At 39.6% G+C, this 22,133-nt stretch overlaps 1 long non-coding RNA gene across 1 annotated transcript; it reads left to right on the top strand.

The window, feature by feature from the left end:
* Positions 1-582: 582 nt before the first annotated feature.
* On the top strand, positions 583-11,407 carry LOC115287844. The gene is made up of 6 exons (XR_003906686.1): positions 583-901; positions 2,810-2,865; positions 4,503-4,580; positions 9,415-9,472; positions 9,988-10,088; positions 10,292-11,407. It is a non-coding gene; the product is annotated as an uncharacterized LOC115287844 (long non-coding RNA).
* The last annotated feature ends 10,726 nt before the right edge of the window (positions 11,408-22,133 follow it).

Genomic DNA, 22,133 nt, shown 5'->3' with positions numbered 1-22,133 from the left:
CCAGGACCTGGTGACGGTCCCCCTCTTCACCTCGCAGTCTGTCAATTTCCTCAACTTTCACAGCAGATTTGTCCCCAACCCGCCCCCCCTGCCCCAAGCCCCCAGCTTCGCTTGCCGGCCCAGAAGCCCGAAGAGATACAATGTTTCTACCCTTGAACACACAGGCTGTAGAAGGAATTCGAATTTGGCCACAGCTAATGATTTTTTTTTTTTTAAAGCAAATTCTGTTTATTTTGTACCATGTGGAGAAAATTTAAAAAAGGAAACTATTCTCGTTTTGAAAACGGAATTGATCTTTCATCTAGAGGAATTATTTCAACCCTGGGCTGTTACGCAGGAGGTGGGCAACTTCTTTTAGAGTTGCAAGCAGAGGGTGATAAAGGCGACCCCTGGATTGGGGTGTGTGTGGAGGGGGTGGGGGGGGCGGCAGGGGTCCAAGCCAAGCCAAACGGTTTTCTCACGTGCAAACTTGCAATCCAATCCATTCGGAGTTGAGCCTAGGATAGGAGGGGAAAATCTATTTAAAAAAAAAAAATCAGGAGCATCTCTCAGAGGAAACCCTTTTCAACAAAATCAAGGATCAGAGAACCTCAGACCGACCCTAACGTCCCCGCTGTGAGGCCCGCGGGCTGTGGAATCACGCACGTCACCTGGCCCCAGCAGGGCGGCCAGCTGAGGGGGATTCTTTTTAATTTTATTTTCCTTTATTTTCTGAAGTTAAGGCTGAATCTCGGCTTCAGTGCTTTTGCCAACGTCTCTCCACTGACAGGAACCAGCAAACTTCAGGACTCAAATGAGCGTCTTAATTTATTGATGCAAAACAGGTCTGATGGTCGCCCCCAATCCTCGGCGCGCTCGGTCCCCCACGCCCCCAGCTTCGGTCCCTCCATTTGATCTCAGGGTAAGGCCCCGCCGGACGGGCAGAGGAGCACGTGGGGGGGAGGGGAGGGTCGGTCCCCGCCCGGCCTCCCCCAGACCCGGACCCGCCCGCGATCCGCGCGACCCCCGCCCCGCCGCCGGGTCAGCTGACCTGGGTCGCTAGCTAGCTCGCTCCCCGCCCGCCGCCCCGTTTCCGGTCCCCGGGGTCCGCGAGCTGCGCGCGGAGCAGGAGCGGCCGCAGCCAGGAGGTGATGCTGGGGGCTGATTACCATGAGAAAGGCTGTGCCTGGAAAAGCCTCCTCCACGCGACTGTCAATCTCTCTAAGGGGGGGGAGTGGGGGGGCGGGGACGGAAAGGAGCCCTGTAGGAGTCACCAGAAAACTTGGAGCAAGTTGGATGCGACGCAGGCCCGAGGAGGTGGCTTTCGCCTCAACTTGGAAGGCTGTAGCGTTAAGGGCGCGGACGCCAGCAGCCTCGCCAGGGAATTACAAACCCCAAATCCTTCCTTTCCTCCCTCCTTCTTGCCCCCCTGTCAGCCCTCCCTGCCCTTTATCCTTATTTTCTTGAAATTCTTTTCCAGTTGCATTTCCTACATTCGCCTTTCTTTTTATCTGATTATCTTCCTTTTGCAATCTCTTGTTTTGTCTTAGCATCCTCTCTTCTCTCTTGCTCTGATTCTTTTGTGCCTCCTAATGTCCAGATTTATCATTTAGTTTTGAAAACACAGTGTTTAATATGTAATTAATCTACCAGCAGGAGGTCAGGGATACCTTAACTAAAATAACTCCCTGGGTCATCAGAGAGAAAGTTCACCAGGTGTCTGTGAAAAGTAAATCATAATCATAATCCTAAGTATAAATCAATATCTTCATGATCAAATAGTTTCTTATTCTGAATCATATCAGCTCAGACTGACTTTTTAAAAAATATAATCTTCCTGGAAAAATTAATGAACTAGGTGATACAGGGAAATTATTTACAATTAAAACAATGTGAAAAAATTTTCATTTACAGTGATATTTTAGCAGTGCCTAATGGACTTTAGGAATGATGATAGGTGATTTAAAGAAACTTAAACTGTGCTTTCTCTTTTCATATCTATTCAAAGTGTAAAAAATTTCCCAAAGCATCCCCCCGCCCCAAAGAGTGATCACTTCAGAGAGAAACATCATGTTTATTTTGTACTTGCTAAAACACATTCACAACTTGAGTTGTTGGGTTGGCTTCTTGGCCAGGTTGCCCCATTACCCAGCAGGTGAGTGAATGTGGGGCTGCGTATGTCATGAATGTGGCTATGTTTTTTGTTTTCCTTATTTTTTTGCCTTTTGTTCATTTTGAGCATATTTGTTGTTCACTTATTAAAATTCAGAGTTTGCACTTGTTTACAATTTGTTTACTTTGTTGCATTTTAAAAACTTGTTAGAAGTCAATTGAACATGTATATTAAGCCCCTTTTAGGCCAAGAAAGATAAAGATGCATTAGAAAGATGCCTTTTATGCTTCATAATTATTAATTGACATTTTATGATGAATAATTAATCATTTGAATAATTTTGGTATCTCTGATCTGAACACATATTTGCATATCTAATGCTTGATTTTAACTGTTTTTTTTTTTTAAAGAATTCATTCTCTCAGGACAAAGAAACAAAGTAATATTTTAATGTAAAATTTCTCTTTAACATTTGTGTAAGTTTATTGAGTCGTAATATTCTTCCTATATATCCATAAAACTTCTTAACAATTTGTAAACCATTTATGTGGAAATCACATACAAACGTGTGACAAAACTACAATTAATTAGGAAAAACAATGCTCTATGTAAAATCAATTCACTCTCCTCCCCAAATGCAGAGATGTGCACTAATTATGCACTATATTTTCATACTGGAATTTGATCTTTGAACTCTTTGGTTGTCTACTTATACAGGTCAAAAAGTGGAACATTGAGGCAAATTGACAAATAATTAAGACATGGTACTTAAGGTAATATTACTTTTTTTTTGCTTATTAGTATATAAACTGATTTACAGTTACTTAAAAATGATCATAAAAATGGACTTTGTAAATCCCCGTGTCAATTGCAGTTCAAAGTATCTATTTCGGATACTAACAATGCAGATTACTACCTGTATGATTACAGGCAATTTACTCTAAATTTGTTTCCTTATCAACAATATGGGTACACTAATAGTGTCCATTCCTTAGGGCTTTTATTGAGAATTCAATGAAGTAATACATGTAACATCATTATAGTGTAGCTTTATTGTTATAATGAAAAATTGGAAAAATAATGTGGAACATACAGATCAATTAAAGAGAGTATAAATTAATTTTGACTACCAAAAACAACTATTTAACTTTTAGTATCATTCATAATTTTTCTATTGAGAGATGAGTGCTATGTCATTAAGTGAGGAAATAAAATGGAAAACATCATAAGATTTATGGCTGGTTTATGATACTTTAGACCTGTTCAAAGGATATGTAGCCACAGAAGTGAGAATAAATACAGTATTTCTTTATTATGTTAGTTCAGCAGTTAATTTATTGTATTCAAGATGGTCATAATTTGGTTATAAATATCAGACTTCTTTTAATTCAAGTGTATAAACTTCAAGTTTCTCATGTTCTTTAGTAACATACTAAAGAGTGTAAGAGTTAAATGTGCAAAAGCTCAGAAGCGGTCTTGAGTAAGAATTGTGAGAAAAAAAGGCAAACTTACAAATTTGGAGACCAGGAATTTGGCTGTCAGAGCATTATTTGCTGTAAGACCATTCATAATGAACTGAACATTCCCTTTTGGAACTGTAGTTATCCTGGGGTTTGCGCTAATTCCAAGTACCTATAAGTGGGGGAGAAAATCAGTTTATTAAATGGAAAATGACATTCCTTAGTCTCTTAAAAATCCACAAGGCCAGATTTTCTTTTTGATGCAAAAGCTGAAAAATCAATGCAAATGCTAAGGGGAAAAAACTATTGCGATTTTTAATCCCAATACTGATGGCTTTTCATTTTGCTATTTTCTTTGACTCCTCAAAACACTGAAAGTGTCCCTTAATTGTTTCCTTTCCCTGAGGACCCATTCTATGCTCCTTGTCGGTCAAAGTCACCAAAAGGTCCATTTGGACATCAGCCTAGGGCTCAGAATGGCCTGTACCTTTTACTTTTTCCCTTTCCAAAGGGAAATGGGACCAGAAATTGTTTGTACCTACAGATTGTCTGGTGACCTGGAAATAGCTTCATACTGGTTTATGGTCTTCTTTAATAGTCCTTAATATGTTAGAAGGTCAAAATTTTAAACTTGGTACTCAGTTCTAATGTACCATTCTGGGGTGATTTTTCTTCAGAGTTGTTTCAGATACTTAAATTTAGAAACCTTCTTCTCAAAAATGATCTTCTCCATGATAATCACAACTATGAAATAACAATAGGTAAGGGGGCGGGGAATAAACCCAAACCAGCTTCTCTATGCCTGGCAGTTTTAGATATTACCTAGAAAGAATTGATGACTTTCTCTAGAACTTAAGCGTCTGGTTCTTTGTGGACCTTCGAACCTGTCAGGTCCACTTCATGGCCAACACCATGCACGTGTGATATCCAATATTGTTTCACCCTTCCAGATATCCTTCTGAACCGCTTGTGCCCACCCACTCTGTACACTGCATTCTGATCGACTTCCACTCTTCCTGGATGATTGGGTTAGTACTTGTTTTTCCTTGCATGGCTTATTTTGCCTTTTGAACCTAACACTTCAGCTCATTTTTCTAGTCACAATGTTGGCTCAAGCCAAATGCTCACGTCAAATGCTTTCTCTAGCCTTGTTGCCTGTGGCTTCACAGTTCAGTTCAGTCTTCTCTCCAAGACCTCCAACTCAGGGAAAACTCCCATGCATAGGTTCATCCTAGCTCACCCTGACCCCAGTGTTGGGCCCAAGCACAGGACAAGTCAGTGATGAAAATCATAACACAGGGATATGTGGGAATAGTTTTTATTTCCTATACATTCTCTTTTATCACTTGTTGAACGCAAATTGAACTTCAGTGTATTTGACACTAGCTTCTTTATATTCTCCTCAATGATAAGATATTATAATGGCAAAGCTACAAATTTTGAAATTAGATGAATTGGATTGGATTTGATGCATTTTGTGTACTAACTATATATTGAGGACAAGATATTAAACCCCTGTGAACCTCATTTTAAAAGTGAGCAAAAGAGGGGCATCTGCCTGGCTTGCTTAGTAGAGCATGTGACTTTTGATCTCGGGGATGTGAGTTCAAGCCCCATGTTGGGCATAGAGATTAATTAAAAAAAAAAGAGCAAAAGAACACAGGTTTAAGCTAGTTGTGGTGAAAAAAATATAACAATACATGTAAAACATCTGACCCAGGACAGGCATATCAGTACCTAGGAAAACCTGGGACCTATCAATACATAGGAATTCTTGAGGAGCTCAGTCAGTTGAGGATCTGCGTCCTGATTTTGGCTCAGGCCACAATCTTGCGGTCATGGGTTTGAGCCCCACATCGGGCTTGTGCTTAGCTGCTGAATGCAGACCCTGCTTGGGATTCTCTCTCTCCCTCTCTCTCTGCTCCTCCCCCACATGTGCCCACATACTTTCTCTCTCTCAAAACAAGATAACCATTTAAAAAATACATAGGAGATCTTTCCCATGAATTACCTGAAAATATATGAAGTTAAACTATAAAAAAGTAGAGTAGATATAGCATATGCTTTAGTTATTATTTTAATTATTTTATTGTTATTTAATTATTTTAATTATTCTATGATTTTCCTAGGAATTATTTAACTGGTTCTTTCATTGTACATAAATCAATGCTCACTGATAACAAACTTAGAAAACTAACACAGAATTTCTCAATTTGTGGTAGAAAAGGCCAGGTGTACATGATAATAAGCATCATGATACTAGCTGCTGAGATTATATTTTTCACATGTCCATTTGTAATTGTAAGGAGAAATATTTTCCCACGTCATGCTCCCCGCATGACCTGGCATGGGAGGAAGTAGTCTTGTGGCCAGCTTCACATGGCCAGGAAGTATCAGAGGTCGTTTTTGTTCAGGGTAAAAGAAAGAGGGTCTTAACGCCATCCGAAGCTCTTTACCTACTGTTACCCAAACTTGAGAAGGTTGAAGGGATTGCGGAGTGAGTAGAAGGGATGGAAAGGCACTGAGCAATTTTGCCTGCAGTATCTTCTTCCCATACCCCCAGTCGAGTGCCGAAACATCATCTCCCTAAGAAAATGAAAATAAAAAAGTAAGACTGTGTGTATAGCACAGACATTGCTTCACCCTCCTGCCTGCAAATCTGGAGTAGGGTTGTGTCAGCAGCCCTGGCGTGATCTACTGTGTATGTGACTTTTCTACCCATGCCCCAGAAAGGAGGGCGTCAGGGGAGGCCTGGGCTGGGGACACAGGCAGCATATTGTTCCAGTGGTTCTTCTACAGTGCAAGCCAGGCTTCCTTCTCTCTGGAACTAACTTTGCTACACACACACACACACACACAATCTGTTTCTATTAGGTATTTCTTTGGCCATTGTGAAACCGTAAGTATGGCTCCTGCGGCAGAGGGGTAGGTTTTCTGGGTTGAGGGAAGCTGGTATTCCTATTGTTCTTGGTACATGGCTAGCACCCTTCTAGACAAGAGGGCCAGAACAAAACTGAATGTTCACAGAAAATTCTTGGCTTTTCAAAACAAGAAGGCAAAATTAAAACCTTATTCTTTTGAAGCTTAATTTATTTATCTCCTAAGTATTTGGATTTTTAGTTTAGAGACATCAGCATGATCCTAAAGCATATTATTACCTACTATCATCTAGCATTATATAGGATATTGAAAAAAATCATTTCCAATCATTTGCCCTGGTCATTAGTTAAAGATGATCTCTGTTTCTACTAGGGAGGGTTCTTGCGTGCTTGAGGGAAATGTTCAGGATTGGGTGCAGTATGTTTGCAAATGCCATTTGAAATCATGTCGAACTTGAATTCGGGGCAAAGTAATGTGTTTTATGATACTGAAGCGAAACTATCACTTGGAAGTTTTTTTGAAGTTTATTTATTTATTTTGAGAGAGAGAGAGAGAGAGAGAGAGAGAGAGCGTGTGCGTGCAGGGGAGAGGCAGAGAGAGAAAATCCCAAGCAGCCTAGAGCCTAACATGGGGCTCGAACTCATAAACTGTGAGATTATGACCTGAGCAGAAATAAAAAAGTTGAGTGTTTAACCAGCTGAGCCATCCAGGTGCCCTATCACTTGGAAATTTTTAATCTTGGTTTCACTTAGGATCTTTAAGTAGTAATTTATTTGACAGAGGAAGATGATCTATCACTGATGTGTCTTTCCGGATCTCCAATACAGTGCCTGTTATAGAGCTAATATTTGTTGTTTTTTGTGGACTCTGCCATTCACTGAGAAGCTTTAAAGGGTAGTAAAGTGATCTCCTATTTCACACTCGTAATGGTTCGAGATGAGATTGAGGACAGATGAGGGTGGCAGGCAGGGACCATGGACTCTTAGAATCACACTCTTCCTTTTCACCAAGTTATGAACCCAGTTACATCATTTAACACACACTGTCGTATTTCCCTTCCTCTGTATCAGCTTTACACATGGCCTAAGGTAAATGAAGAAGCATATGCAGAATTATGTGTATATATTTGTGTTTCTTTTTAAATGGCTCTGATGAGTCTTCTCGGGGTTGATTTTTAAGTAAACACATTAACATTTAATAAGAGGTTTCCTCTGAAAAGGGAAAGAAATCATAAGGAGGAAATGGACCGGACTAGTACAAGTATGATTTGGTTATGCCGTCAAGTGTGAAGTTGCACTTTAGGATAAGTGATCTCCTCACCTGCTAACACCACACAATGGCTGAAGAAGGAAAAAACGAAGGTGAAAAGTTGTGTTTTGTTTCTCCTTTAAGTAGATGAACAGGCTCCATCAGCCCAGGAGCTAGATGATTTTCCTGCCAGTAGTTTCATTTTCATGTAGAACAGTAACTTGTTGCTCAAAAGTCTGGAGGTGCAAAGTAGGAGCCCTATTTACAGCGCTGTTTCTCCAGTCCCTCTCCCTCTCTCTTCTTCCTTCCCCTTCAGGTCCTATTTCTCAGGGTCCTCACCTCTTCTTACCCTTTTTTTGGTGTTCTCTGTTCAGAGGAGAAACGATCTTTCGAAGTTAGCTTTGTACACAGTCTTCAACAGGCTTAGCTTTTTAAATAATAAGCTGTAATACTAAGATTAGAAATTTCCACTACGTTGCAGAAAACTGCCCAGAGGAAACAACGTTTATCTGAAATATTACAAGGAAGGCCAGTTCAATACTATTACTGTATGTCTTGTGCCTAGCACAGAGCTCAGTGGCTGAGAGGCTCTGAATAATGTCTGCTGGATGAATGAATGCATGCATGCATGAATAGTGCATAAAAAAAGCCAGACGTAAGACAACAGATGCCATTTGTGCCACATGGTAAATAAGAGTTAAAAGGTATTAATGTGGGTATAAAAATCACCTGTGGTCATAAACAGGATTCTGATATTATTTTCAAATTTTGAGTATTTTTATTTCCAAAATGAAATACTGAAATCGTTTACCAAGCAATAGAGATATAACAGTCCCTCAGTCACTCACTTGCAAAGGAAATTTTCAATACAAATAAAGTCATACATATTTATACTAGGGTAATTCAAAATAACTTCCTCACATAAGCACTCTACGTTCAAATAAAATCTTGCCAACACTTCTGAGTACATTGCTTTAAGAAAAAAAAAAGAATGCTCCTTGTAGCGTCCGAACTATTTAAAAATCTTGCCAGCCTCTTCAACATACATCAGTTATCTCTCTTTAAATCACTGACAAGAATTTAAAAACTGCTTCATCAGAACAACTGTTACCCTTTCTCATACTCTAGTTAGAACCTGATCTTCTAAAAACGACCATATTTACAGCTTCTTTTGAAATTTTGAAACCATTTGGCTGATATGTTTTTGCTACATTTTCTTTCCCTGATTTAATTACTGGGGACATTTGCATGAAAACAGGAGGATAGAGACATAAGATTTTTGTCTTATGAGTTCATCTGTTTCTGATGCTTATTCTCCACCTGAGATCAGTATTTGCTTTATTATAATTGGGAAGCCAGGAGCTAGATTAGAAATGAAGTTGTTGGAAGTGAAATAAAGTTCAGAAGTAGGGACACAGGAGGCTATGGGATTGTGGATGGCATGATAATGAATTTTCTTCTAGGTTACTTATTTAAGAGTAGTCTTCACGTCAGTGACATAGGGCCTGTTATTGCAAAGGTTAGAAAACTCAATTGTTGGTGCTCTGTAAGAAAACCACACTCAGACAGTCACTACTCTGTCGTAGGTCCTAACAGGCATCAGAGAAAACACTGGAGGAGTTGGATCCAGGTCATATAGGAACTCTAGAGATGGCCACCAGAAGTGGGGAAGGAGATAAAGCCGAATGCCCCACTAATTCTGACCACCTTGCAAATGCTTGTGGTTTTTCACAGGAGAATCAGAGCAGACTGTTGGGAAGAACTCGGAGCATCTTCACCTGGATTTTCACGGGTATGTGGAAATGTACGTGGTCAGAGCTGACGTTCTAACTTTTCACTTTCTCCCATATTCTGCCGCTTGTTGAAGGGCGGGCATAACTGTCCATCTCAAGTCTTCCAAGCCCAAATCCTGGGGTAACTTTTGACTCCTTTAAAAAATTTTTTTTAAAGTTTGTTTATTTTTTGAGAAAGGGAGAGAGAGAATTTACAAGTGAGGGAGGTGCAGAGAGAGAGAGAGAGAGAGAGAGAGAGAGAGAGAAAGGAGACAGCAAATCCCAACCAGGCTCCACGCTGTCAGCAATAGAGCCCGATGCCGGCTTAAACCATGAACTGTGAGATCATGACCTGAGCTGGAACTGAGAGTCGGACTTAACCGATTAAGCTCCCTCGGTGTCCTTCAACTCTTTACTTAAAAAAATATATCCATATTTAATCAGTCAGAAAATGCTAATGATCTTACCTTCACAAGTTCCTGAAATGTGCTCACATTCCCCAAGCCCTCCACACTCACATCCTACCCTATTTCAGGTACTCGTCATCTCTTTCCTGGAAGGCTGTGCCCACCTCCTGACTGGCTTTCCGTTTCCAGTCTTTCCTCCCTCGTATCTACTCTCCACACCATCACCAATGTGAGTCATTGGTCCACAACATCCATCTGACTGTGTCACCGCTGAGCATAAAAACCATCAACAGTTCCCAATGACATAACTGTGGTATTTCTCAAACTCACCTAACCTCAAAGATGGACTCCCCGAGGGAGGGTGTTTAAATATTTATAGATATTGTTTGGAAATGATAGTCTTTCGATTTAAACTTTGTTCCTCTTCCACAGTTTCAGGTAAAATCAAGAATCCCAGAAACCAGGCCCAGTTATTCCTGCCTGTCCCCATGGTTTGAAGACTGCAGCGTTTCTTACACTGATGCCAGAAAGTACTGTTCTTTAGCTGAGCTCATGGGGCCTTCTTGGGTGGAGCACGTTCTCTTCATTTTCCTCCCCTGCCAGTCTTCAAAGGGCACCTTATACTTTTGTCCCCTAAACAAACTATATTATTTTCAATGTTAGGGCCTTTGCCTATGCTTTTTATTGGGAATATTCTCTCCTTTCTCTTCATTTGACTGACTTCTGTGTTCATTCTTTAACTCAGCTCACGGGTCATCTCCTCCTGGAAGTTGAGGCTGGCTCTTACGTGTCCTCACAGCACTTAACACTCCACACCACTGTGTTTTCCTTATATGTCTTCTTCCAACTAGAATAAGCCTTCTCTGAGGCCAGGGACACTGCCATTTTCATCTCTGTAGTCCGTATGGTCTGAATGTTCTATCTCCCAGAATTCATTTATTGACGGCCCAATTCCCAGCTATGTGGAGGCGGGGCATTTGGGAAATAATTAGGTTGAGATGAGGTCATGAGGGTGGGGTGCCCATGGTGAGATTAGTGCGCTGGTAAGAAGAAGGACACAGAGAACTCGCTGTCCTCGTGCACACAGCAAGAAGGTGGCATCTACGAGCTAGGAAACCAGTTCTCACCAGGAAGTGAAGCGGCTGGCACCCTGATCTTAGAATTCCCACCTTTCAGAGCCACGAGGACTGGCTGTCTATTTATGCCACGTGGTCTATGGTATACTGTTGTCTCAGTCTGAGCTAAGGCATGCCCTCAACTGCTAGTAAGTATCTGGCACACGGGGGACACTTAAAAATACATTTTGAAGTGAATGTGAATGTCATGGTAGGAGCTAATTTTCACCGCTGGACAAAGAACGCCAAGCACGTGCACGGTCTGCAGATAATGCATCTAGCCGCAGGAGCCCTGTGGCTTCCTGCACTTCATATTAACAAGGGGCCCCCAAATCAGAAAGGTCTTATTGTAGTTTTGAATGACTTGTATTTAGTTTAGACATGCATTTGCAAAAGTATTCAAATAAAAATAACTTTCACATGTGAAACACTTTCAAATCTCAAGGCTTTTGCATATGTATTATCTTCACTTGATCCTTACAATAAACTTTCAAGGTTGGCAGATATTATTATGCCCCATTTGGAAAAGCAAGAAAGTAAGATTTTGATGGAGTAAGACGAAATAATCAAACCCATTTTGGAAGTCTTTAGTATGTTCCAGATATGGAATCATCTTTGTGAAACTGGCCAAGGGCAAATTTTAGTACTCTTATGTGACAGATGAGGGGACAGGGTGTTGAAGGGACTGGCTCAGAGTCACAGGGGAGCACCATCAAGGTGGAATTGAATTCTGTCCTGTGACTCAGATTAGTTCTGATACATACATGTACATATATGTGTACGTATTAGGAAAAGAGCCTTGATTTTAGGAAAGCAACCTGAAGAAATTTTTTCTCTTCTCTTCCATAACTGGTTTGTCACTTCTCTCTAGTACATAAAGGCACCAACTCATAAACAGTTGGTCAAGAGAGTGGTTTGGTAACAAAATTGGAAAATTATTTTGGTTTATTTGAGGTGAGAGACTATGTGCAGCCGGAATCTTACCGAGACTGAACACTTAAAAATAATTTCTTCCTTTTGTCCTGAAGTCACAAAATTCTTAGTTTTAAGTAAACATAAGGAGGCTGTCTTAATATATCCTACGTATAATTTTCTGGATTTTTTTTCCTGATGAATGTGAAGCCCAAGAAGAGGTATATTTATTATAGTTCTGTTGAGTGAAAATGCTACTTCCAGTAAGGGGCTGTCTTTTCCTTCTGTTTACTTAGAATTTTATAAAGCAAAGTTGGCAGATACTCTTTGGAAGGGAGAACAATTTCACATGTTAAGATGGTAGATAAAAACATATTATTTGTGCTTTAATTCACTCTTGAGAGGCCAGTAATACAATATAAATTCTATATTTGCTATGAAACAACAGCTGAATGCAAAGATATGTATAATCTTCCTCCTACCTACCCCTAGAAATTGGTTAAACAATTTTTCAAAGTATGCCCTTATGTGTAAATATGTTAAAGTTTAAATGTGTTGGCCAATGGATTAGGATTATTAGCCAATTAATAAATTCAAATATGTGATGGGGCACTTCATTTCCTAAATGAATGAACTGCTTGACAATTACACACGTGTATCACATATTCATTCATTCAGCAAATGATACCAATTCCCTACTATGTGCTGGACTCCATGCTGAGAATAGGGATGCCGACCTAAGCTTTGCAGTCTGGCAGGGAAGACAGATTGCATGTGATGAATGCTATTGGGAGTATAGACAGCAGGCCCTTCCCGTCAAATGATAGCTACAAAATAAAGTGAAGGCGAGAGTAGATCTTCCTAATGCACAAAAGGTCAGGTCTTTGAAATCCATTAACCACCACTGAAATTAGTTTAAATCACCTGTGACATGTTATAACCCTTCCAGGCTAGGCTAAAGGCATGTTGGGACCACAGAGCTGGGCAGGAGAAAGGAAAAAGCATCATGTCAGAACTTCTGGGAGGGAGGCGGCCAGTCCAATGACAGTAGCTGGAGGGCTTTGATACATCAAGGTCATGAGGGAGAAGCAGACCTCAGCGTCTAGGGCTCATTCTGGTGCACGGTGGTTCTTCTTATCAAGTGCGAGGCAGTACTTCTTACTTTCTGGGAGGTTCTGTTTCAGTGGAAGTAGGACACCTATCAGGTGCTAGGTGTCATGGATAGACTCTGGTCACTGACAGGAGGCTACTAGTAAGGGCTGGACAGATTATTGGGGGGTGGGGGGAGCCTCAAACTGGGGTCAGGCCAGGCCACTTGTACCAGGAGAGAACCAAATTGTGAAATAGGCACCAAAGCAGACGCGGTGAATAATCAGAAAGGATTGGGTGCTGGGGAGCTGCTTCTTACGCGGCTCTAGGGTGTCTTGTCCTCCTTAGGTGTCAGGCTTGCTCTCTCTTTCCTCAGTGCCCTCGTCCTGCCACCACAGCTACTTGCTCTCTCTCTCTCTCACCTATTTGTTTTTATTCCAATACTATCTGTGATGCCCAAATATTGAATAAGACTTCTGTGTACACCAAGAACAATTAATAGCTTCTGAGGGTGGATTCAGCTTTGTGGAGACAATATTATTTCCAGTGTCAGTTTATTAGAACATTGGTAGCACTTGGATTTTCTCTGTGAAAGGCATGAGGCTTGTGATTTAAACAAATATAAGCCAATTATAAGCCAATAATTCAGTATTTTGATTTATTTATTATTAACTGTAATGGTTATACTTTTTTAAAACCTAAAACAACAAAAAAAGGATAATAAAACTATAAAGAAGTTTTTAATTAGTCAAATGTATGAATTTTGTTTTCTTAGGTATCTTTACTCTTTTTTTTTTTTTTAACAATTTTAATGTTTAATGAGAGAGAGGGTTGTAAGTGGGGTAAGGACAGAGAGAGCGGAGAGAGAGAATTCCAAGCAGGCTCCGCTCTGTCAGCAAAGAGCCTGCTGTGGGTCACGAATTCACAAAATTGCAAGGTCATGCCCTGAGCTTAAACCAAAAGTCCCCAGAGTCAGTCCTTTAAATGAATGAGCCACCCAGGTGCCCCTAGGCATCTTTACTCTTAACTTGTGAGAATGAAATAGTTCACATATGTATACATTATGTTGTTACCATGCAGGATTAAGTCTTTAGAAATGAACCCAGTAGATATAAACTTATCATTTGTTTATGTTTTTGCTCAACTTTATCTTTTTAAAACTCACATTAGAGATGGGACTTTTTTTTCTGATTGAATATAAGTTCACTCTTATATCTATGTTCCCAGGTGTGTGTGTGTGTGTGTGTGTGTGTGTGTGTGTGTGTGTGTGTGTATTTAAGGGGGATCTACATAGCACATGCTTGAACTCGACCTCTTACCACTTGGGCAAGTGATTTTAGCCAAGTCCCTTACCTTCGTTGGGTCTCAGTTTCTACATGTAAAAGCATAAGATAATAGCACTAACCTAAGGGGACCCTGATCTAGAGCAAATGCCACAGTGGGGATCCAAGGGTGTGTTAGTTGTTAAGTGTTAAAGCAGGTGCTTGGTATTTATATTCAGATGCAGGTTATGCCCACATCATATGTATTAAAATATGAATGTGTTCGAAAGCTCAACCACTTCCTGAGGCAAGAAATGTGAAATGGCAATGACTAAAAGGGTCAGTGAAACTCTTGGCTTCTAACCAATCCTGTACAAAATCTTTCCTAACCACATATTTTAAAAGATGAGGAAAGATAAAGGAATGAAGAGAACTGCCCTTTTTCTCTAACCCTTAAAATATTTTTTTCTTCCCAAGAAACTGAGCTATAGAAGCTTGAGGCCTAACTTCATGCTGAAGGTGGTGGTCATTCAAAGGACTGTTTAGAATGTTGCATTTATGAAAGTGAGGTGCCATGAATATGTACTAGTAATAGACAGAGGTGGACATGATCAGAACAAACTTGTTCACAGAGTCTTTCTCTCTCCTTGGCCATGAGTCACAAAAATCTGACATCTGGATGTGAAATGCTTCCTTGAAGAAAAGTTGAAGGGTGTGTGTGTGTTCAATATGTAAAGGAAGAATGAAATTGAGACACCAAACTCTTTCACTGACTCCAGTTTAGGGCCAGATTTTAATAATGCAGCTGTCCAGATGTGAGACACTAATGAGAACATAAGGAATTCCTGGATAGAAAGGGACGGTTGGCCCAATGGCCTGTCTCCTTCAAGTTTATTGCAACACACCTCTCTGTGTTGTCAGCATATCTTCCAACCCCTCTGCCTACATAAACATGTCCAGCTGTCTCTTAAACTCATTTTTACTTTATGTTTCACTCAATGGACTTATTTGGTAATTGCAGTGTTTTCCATATGCTGGTAGGTCTTTGGATGAAGTGGTCCTACATTGTCCCTACTTCTTATTTAATTACATGAAATATTTCAATAATGAAATATAGCAGATACCATTGGAAATTTGGAAGAAATTGAATATACCTACAATGAATCTAGAAAGAAACAAATTATTATTTTGCTGTTCTGTGTTTTCATCTTTCTTAAAGATATGAAGATGTAAGTGGAGAGTGACAAAGGTGGGTAGATATAGAAACTTTCTTTCGCTGTCTTAGTTTCATTAACAAATTTCTTAGCAAGAAGAAAATGTTAAGCTCACCTGATAAAATAAAGGGATTTGATGCTTTACTTTGATTGGCTTAAAACCATATTCCAGATAATATTTTTCTTCCTTAATTATATTACTATTTCAGGCTAACATAAATTTCAGTTGAATTATTCAAAATAGTAGAATCAGTTCTCCGAATCAGTAGAGAAACGATGTTACATTCAAACCCTTTTTTCAAAATTTTCCAAATTACTGAGGATCAGTGGGCTTGGGGTAAATTCTTAGGTTGACCATGAGTCCTTCTGATTGGAAACTACACCTGAAAATTTCCTTTAAGATTTGATGGGAGCCCACAGAAGGAGAAATAACAAAAGGGTGCTGAGGAAAATTAAGGGAATAATTAGTATATCATTTAGCTGAAGATTTTGCATTTTCATTTTTGAATGGGACGATTTTCAAATTATTTCCGTACACTTGTGTTAATTTGATGTGTGTGTTACAGCAAATATTATGATTAAGTGTCAGCTTTAGTCTTTTATTGACAAGTACTTGGGGTGACCAACTTGTCCAGGCTCACCGTGACAAGTTTTAGCCTGAAAGTCCCACTTGCTGTGAAATCCTTCAGCTTCTGGAAAACAGGTACTTCACAAACACATATGGGGAAAAATCTGCCACTAAGATTTGCTTGGCTTTGGTCTGTATACTCTTCGGACTCTTCAGACCCAAAAAGCGAAGTGTTACGTCAGCATTAAGGATTTTACTCTCTTGTTAGGGTGTCAGCACCTTGGTGACTAGGGTGAAAGATGATCCATGTGATTTTTTTTTCTTTTAAGTTGTTCCTAAGCTCAGATGCATCGTGTTTTATTTAAGAAGAGAGTGAGAGAGTACAAGAGCTAGAAAATGTTTAAAAATCAAACCTATTTTCTTCCAAACTTTTCTCCCCCAAGTTCCTTGCTCTCTGAACACACTGTAAGATACATCTTAGCACCTTGAACAACCTTCAAAATCTCTGAAGCATAAGCTATATCCTATTGTCCAGATTATGGTCGGAAAAAATTATCTACATTGAGTGATTTTAATCTGATTTATGTGCCTCACAACTTACAGGGATGTCATAAGTATTTTGCTACTTATAAATTTGTGGACAGTGACTTCTGAACTTTCTCAAGGAGGAGTTCTAACTAAAGAGCATGCCCAAATCTACTTCTTAATGATTTTTAGCTTCAATGAAACCGTTTACAGGATTCCTCTGCCTAACAACTGCTCTGCCAGGCATTGTATAAAATAGCATTCTTCATGGTTAGATGATCCCATGGAAAGTGACCAAAAGATTTAAAATAGAGAGGAATGCAACTAGCCACTCAATCTGAATTTGTACATTTTTCATGTGTGTGCTGTGTCTCTGTGGTAGCGCCTTGTTCGGTGTGTGTGTGTGTGTGTGTGTGTGTGTGTGCGTGCGCGCATGTGTGTGTGTGCGTGTGTGCATGCGTGTGTAAACACATAGCATTTTGCTACAGAACAGAACGTGTCACAGATTTCTTTCCTGGTCACCATGCTGCATGACTGATCCATTTCATATGATGTGTTTAGTATGGTTCATTGCCCACTGGTCTTATTATTTAACAATTTGCATTAAATTAAATCTTCTATTTACAGGTGTAAATGGAAATTTTGGCTTCTGAGAATTTATTATTTGCTGGCCAGAATGTTCTTGGTTGAATTAGCTCTGCCAATATTGGATTGCATATACCTGGAATAAAGTTTGGGATATTTAATTAGAATATCATCATGAAAGAACTTGTTATTTTTATGGCTAAGCTTGAGCTACTGAGGCCAGATCAGTATCATTAGTCTAGGAGACATTTACCATAATTTTCTAGAGGTTTAAAAAAAAACCATGTGTATTTCTTGATGAATCAGGGGAAGTTAAATTAGTGATAATGTGTATAAATTACTCAAAAGTTCAAAAAGCTTGAAACCTTTATCATCTGATATAACATTTTGTTGATAACTGGAAATTTCTCATTTTAAACTCTTGGCTTCCCACAGATTCAAGGAGCTAATACTTATTGACTGCATACTGTTTGCCAGACTCTGACTACATGCTCTACCTATCTCGTTTCATTAAAGCCTCAAAGTGTCTTGTGAGCTGAGCATTATGTTTATTACCGTTTTACAGGAAACGGATATTAGGAAGATCACAAACTTGCCTGCACATGAGCCCGGTGAATGGCAGGGTCACTCTGAAGCCTGCTTTTCAGGCCTCTGATGTGGGCAATGCTTCCACATCCACAGTGATCACATGACTCCTTGTTCTCTGGCCCCTTTTCCCATGTCCTGGCTCCCACTTGCCCTCTCTGCATGGCAGAAGACACCAGCTCCGTTCCCTGGCATGGGCTTTGGAAGGATGGTTCCATTCTTACCCTCTGTGTCTGACATACTCTTGGTTTTGTGTTAGTTTTTGTTTTCAGCTCCAGCGTTGAAATGGTCATCAACATCACTATCTCAACTGGATCTAGAAGTCTGGCCAAACTCCTAGGAGTGTGTGTGTGTGTGTGTGTGTGTGTGTGTGTGTGTGTGTGTATGTGTGTGTGTGTGTGTGTTTTCATATTTTTATTTCAGCTTCCTTCTTTTTCATTTTTAAAACAGATTGAGATATAATACACATACCTTATAACTGATCCATAAGCCTACAATTCAGCGGTTTTAGTATAGTCACAGATACATACAACCATCACCAGCATCAATTTTAGAACATTTTTGTCTCCACAAAGAGAAACACTATATGCTTTAGTCCTTACCCCCCCCCCTTGATTTCTCTATCTCCCTCATCCCTAATCAACCACTAATCTACTTTCTGTCTCTGGAGATTTGCCTATTCCGGACATTTTGTATAAATGGAATCACATAATAGATGGTCTTGTGTAACTGGCTTCTTTCACTTAACATAACGCTTCAAAGTTCCTACATGTTATAGCATGCATCAATACTTCATTCCTTACTATGGCTGAATAGTACTCCACTGTGCAGGGATATCACCTTTCATTTTTCCACTTGGGTTGTTTCCACGTTTTGGTGACTGTGAGTAGTGCTGCTATGAACTTTCATGTACCAGTATCTGTTTGAAAATCTGCTTTCAATTCTTTGGGGGTCTGTACCTAAGAATGAAATTGCTAGGTCTTTGGTCTATGTTGCATTTAAAAAATTTTCTAAATTTTATTTTAGTTTTAGTTTTTTAAGTTTACTTATTTATTTTGAGAGAGAGAGAGCAAAAGTAGGAGGAGGGTGCAGAAAGAGAGGGAGAGAGAGAATCCCAAGCAGGCTCCATGCTGTCAGTGTGGAGCCTGTTGCAGAGCTTGAACCCACACACTGCAAGATCACTACCAGAGCCAAAACCAAGAGTTGGATGCTTAACTGACTAAGTCACCTAGGTGTCCCTATTTTTTTATTTTAGAGAGAGAGAGAGAGAAAGAGAGAGAAAAGATAGTGAGAGAACGAGAGAGAGTGAGCATGAGTGGGGGAGATGGGCTGAGAGAAAGAATCTCACCCAGGCTCAATCCCAGGACCCTGAGACCACAATCCAAACTGAAATCAAGAGTCGGATGCTCAACTGACTGAACCACCCAGATGCCCCTATGTTATACTTTTCGAGGAGCCACTAAACTGTTTTCCACAGAAGCTTCTGAATTTTATAGTTCTGTGAGCAATGTACAATGGTTCCAATTTCTCCACATCCTTGTGGAAAAAGCACTTGCTATTTTATATTCTTTTTCTTGTTTTTGTCAGTGTTGTTTGTTTTTTTGCTTTTGTTTGTTTGTTTGTTTTGGTTGTAGCTATTCTGGTGTGTGTTAGGTGACCTGATCTTTAAGATCTTTTAAAGACTTTTCAAAAAAGCTTTATTCTATTCTCTTTTGTGTTCTCAAGATTGTTTTATAACTCCCTTCAATTATTTGTCATCACATCCTATAATCTCCCTCTCTCTCTCTCTTTCTTTGCCTCTTTATCCCTTTCTTGAAACCAGAATGGACAGTCTTGTTCCTTTTGTATTTCCTGGGCTTGGAATATGCTGGTGATGGAGTGAATAAAGGTATGGGGTGAGTTGTGAGGACAAGGAGTGCTGGGAACTAGCATTTCCGTGGGATCCCCTCCATTGTGCCAAGCACTGTGTCTTATCTCATTCAGTTTTCTCAAGAATAGTAAGAACAAGGTGTCAATTTCACAGAAGAAACAAACTAGAGACAATTTCTTGTCACCCAACTGAGCATAGAGCTTGACTTCAGACCCAACCCTCCCTGAATCCAAGACCTGTGTTAATTTCATGACAATGTGCCACAAGAGAGAAAAAACATGAGAGGGATCATTATTACTTGTACTCCTACCACTGGGACCTCGTGCACATATTGGATGCTTCCTAGGGTCATACACCATGACAGCTACATTTTGGATACCATTCTTAAAGTAATCTAATCACTTTAAGAATCTGGTGATTCAGATGTTATTATTATTTCAGAGAATGAAACAGTCACTGAGAAGTTAAGTAACTGCCAGTAAGCCATGAACTAAAACCAGGTTGGCTTAATGGCAAAGTGTAGGTACTTCTCTCAATGTTGGAAAAATGCATTTGAGGTCTTAACGTTTCACCTGGTAAGCTGACAGTCGTGAGATCAGTCAGGAAATCAGGCAGCCAGACTGCTCAATGATATTTTCCAAGTACTTTTGTTTTCTTAATTGCTTTCAATCTTGATTTTGGTGGGGTAGATATTGCACTAAATCTATGTATTATGACAAAATCCTCTGTGATCCTAAAAAGACTATCTTGCTCACTGGCTTATTGTGTTTTAAAGCATCTTACCTATAATACATGTAATATCTACCACATCTGATCAAACCATATTTTTAGATTGTAGTGGTAAATTGGCTCCTCTTGCTTTTAACAATTTGAGCATTCATTCAATATTTATTCCACATAGTCATTTTTTCTTTTACTGTGTAAATTCTATCTGGAGATCGATGAAATACTGGTAAGAATCTATGGTAAAGATAAACAAGAAATATTATAACTAGTATAGAAGATTTTAAAAATATACTCTGATTTTATACTAATTTATATTCTCTGATTTAAGGGGATCTATCCTGGATTAATAAATACTAAGCTCTTAAATATTGGTAAACTTCTGCACGGCTGTATTTTGGAGCCAGGTATAAGCAGAAAAGAAGAGACCTCAGATAACGTCAAATAATTTTAATCAATATATTTTCTCATTTCTGGTATCCTATTTTGATGTTTCACTCATTCTTCTTGAGTCATGCTCTTCACTGCTCTTCACGCCTTTTCAAAAGATTTTCTTTTTAATAGAGGCCTAGGTTACCATTTGGCATATGTCTCCCTTGTCAGTGACATCTTGAAAATTAAAAAAAAATAATACCTCCCCCACATGCATCCATTCAGGTTGGCCGCCTGTAACTAAGTGCACCATGCTTCAAAATGTGTCACCTTATTAAATTCTGCAAATTGTTCTGAACATTGTCTCTATAAATGTTTTGGAAGGGCTTTACTGTTAGGTCAGCTTTCTAAGGGCTAGAAATATGTCAAACCTGGCAGCCTTACCTTTATTTAAGAGCCAAAATACAAATAAGTAGATTACAAAGCAATCAATCAATACAGCATTGCAGGATGTTATGGTTGGCATTGACCTCAGAGTTCGGCACCCTCATTTTACAGATGAATAAACTCATCCACAAGCTCTGCAGGAGATGGGGTTCTGCCTTGACTCAGTTACAGCTCGCTCACCTTGGACATGCTGCTGTGCCTCAGTTTCCTCATGTGAAAGGGAGGAGCTTTCCTTTTGTTAGATAATCCCTCAGGCACTTTTCCTACTTTCAGTCTCTGTGTGTCATGACAAAATGGATTTTACTGATGCATTCCTAATCCTTAAAAAGTTTCTTAACTCACGCAGACTAACTCTTCTAATCTTTTATGGGGCCTCCTTATATATTCTCTAAAAGCTGGACACGTGAGCAATTTATAGTTATGTGGAAAATCATAACTTTTATTCACTGTCAAAAGAATAAACAAACGAAGATCTTTTCCCTGTTCTGAGCATTTCTTCACTTTCTTCCCTCCCTGGTTTGTTGTTGTAGGGTTGCTTGGGGATATTAGGTTACTGACCTTTGTTTTTCTTTCTACAAGAAGCTTTCACTGAAGTATTTTGGGGGGGGGCTTCACATAAGAAACAGTGACTCTCACATGCAAGTAATTAAATGGATGTAAGGCAAGAAAAAAAGTGGCAGAAATCTGAATTGATGAATTTTCTTTCTGAAAATTCGTGGAGCCTAATCTAAAAGCTGTATGCAAGCATGCACGGGCGTCTGAGAATATTTCCTCTCTTCTGATACACTGGTGTCTCTGGGTGAGTTTAGTCCCCTGCAAGGGCTGGGCCGACAGCTTTGGCAAACAATCTAATCTGATCCGATGCACGCTTTTCTACTCAACTGTAAAAATCTATTTCATTCAGATATCACCTGCTATTCTTATGGCAAGTCTTTGGAATAGAGATCCTAAATGTGTCAAAAATATGTAACGCATTTGTGATCGAAATAAATAGAGACGAGGGTGAC

The sequence above is a fragment of the Suricata suricatta genome, chromosome 3 (assembly GCF_006229205.1).
Source record: "Suricata suricatta isolate VVHF042 chromosome 3, meerkat_22Aug2017_6uvM2_HiC, whole genome shotgun sequence".
NCBI classification, from domain to species: domain Eukaryota; kingdom Metazoa; phylum Chordata; class Mammalia; order Carnivora; family Herpestidae; genus Suricata; species Suricata suricatta.
The sequence above is the reverse complement of the archived record's forward strand: the minus strand, read 5'-3'. Positions and strand labels throughout refer to the sequence as shown.